Source organism: Vollenhovia emeryi, unplaced genomic scaffold (genome assembly GCF_000949405.1).
Source record: "Vollenhovia emeryi isolate VEMERY1.0 unplaced genomic scaffold, V.emery_V1.0 DF939173.1, whole genome shotgun sequence".
In the NCBI taxonomy this organism is placed as follows: domain Eukaryota; kingdom Metazoa; phylum Arthropoda; class Insecta; order Hymenoptera; family Formicidae; genus Vollenhovia; species Vollenhovia emeryi.
Genome location: NW_011967193.1, coordinates 13,604 through 15,687, shown reverse-complemented (window position 1 = coordinate 15,687; position 2,084 = coordinate 13,604).

Here is a 2,084-nt window from a genome sequence, read left to right as displayed (position 1 = left end):
GTCAAGCTATAGTCTAAAGCTGCGGGTAAGCTGTCAATGAGATTCGAAAGCTCACTGATCCCCAAGTGCTCGAATACGTATCGATATTGAAAATACTGTACGGCCAGTATGCTAAGTATATAAATTAGCCAATAGGGAATGGAATACGAGACACCCGGCCACACATCCAGCAATTCAAGGCCGATCCTCAGCACTGGACTGACGGTAGTCGTGAGTATCATTCGTAAACAATATCGAGATTGTGGTGAAATAAAGATCAGCGTTGGCACATGTAACCGGCACTCTGGTTTGAGAAAGAACTAAAAGAGCGTCAACAGTTTCATCAAATGTAACCCCACGCAGTGCATCCCCACTCGAGTAAGTATGGATCAATCGTCATTATGCGTAGTACAACAGCAAATCGAGATAGAGCTCATTATTTATGTGAACATTCTGTAATTCTATTGGTAGTCTAAGAGCGTATAATACCCGCCAAGTAAGAAAAATATGAAACTTCAACGTGAAATGACAAACTCGATGCGAAATTGTCAGCTCCATTTTTTTACACACCTGTCTCTTGGCAACGCGATTCCATCGAAAAGAAACAAATGCCCGTTATGTGGTCTATACTGCAAAAACCATTAAACCTATAGAGGAACATGAGTAATTATATATTAAATATTCTAAGCAAACGGAACTGCATTACGTTCGTGCAGTTTAACCTTAAGTTTTGGAGAAGATAATGTAAAGGCAGAGATCTTTGAATAGAAAGTATAATGATGGATAATTTTATTTAATGATTCCGGGAATGCAAAAAAACTCGCTGGGGAAGAAACTTTGCAAGTAAAAAGTTTCCAGTTCGAGATGTTATAAGTTTTAAATATGTCTATACACTTTGAAATTTACTTTGTAAGACCGAATATGTGTAATTTCCTAATGCAAAGGCAATGTTCGAAAACTCATTGTACTCCGCAGAAAGATTCTTTTAAATAAGAATATAAATGTAATAATATTAATACATAAAAAATTTTATATTTTTGTATTAATTACTTTATATTAAATGCAAAATTTATTTGTGGAATATCTTGACCAATCATTAATGAATAACGACTATTGACATGTTAATAACAATTTAACTCTGAATTCATTGTCAACATTTTATTACTTCTCAGCTTACATTAACTATATTTAAGCAAATGTATATCACGTTTCTATTCATGTCAATATACAGCATTCAGGACAGATATATATGATACTGATGCCTTAATGATCTAAAGAACAGAAATTAAGTTTAATCTGTAAATTATGTTTATGCATAAAGAACACATGTAACAAATTGATTACCAAACAAATAAAAATATTTCTTAAAAATTAAATACGTAAAAGATGAAATATTTCAAAGATTACACTTGCAAAACTTTCGAATGACATATCCATCATTTTCCCCGCCGTGATCGCCAGCTGCTTCTGAGATCTCATTATTATAAATACTATTATTTTGATCTGACGTGACGGCATTTCATACCACAGCGTTTCGTATGTTGCATTGGCGATTAATTTACCCTGAAAGCAAATAGCAACAAATGCAGTGTTTTTTCACAATTATATTTATTTGTATAATTTCTTTGAGAGATAAATTTTTTAAAATATTGTTACCGATATACAAATATTGTAAAACAATTAAAAATATAGTAAAGAATAACAAATATTATATTTAAAAAATACGAGTAAATATAAAAGAATGAAAGAAATTAGAAGCCTTTTATTCGTGAATTTCTACTATAAATTTTAAAATTTTTAAAGTCACATACTACTCATAAATAATCGAAAAATGTTTTGCAATTATAGGATTTTTTTATTGTAACAGATGTCGTTGTTGCGTTTGGACATTATGATATATTTATAAAATAAATATTATTAATGCAATATGAATAGAAGAACGAAGAATACCTTTTAAACAAAATAAAAATATTTTATTTAAAAAGTATTACATACTTTTATTTATAAATATTATATTAGGTGCTGCAATATATTGCTTATTATTATGAAAGAAAATAATGTCAACAATGTAATTTTTATCTTTATGTTAGCATAATTACTTATTA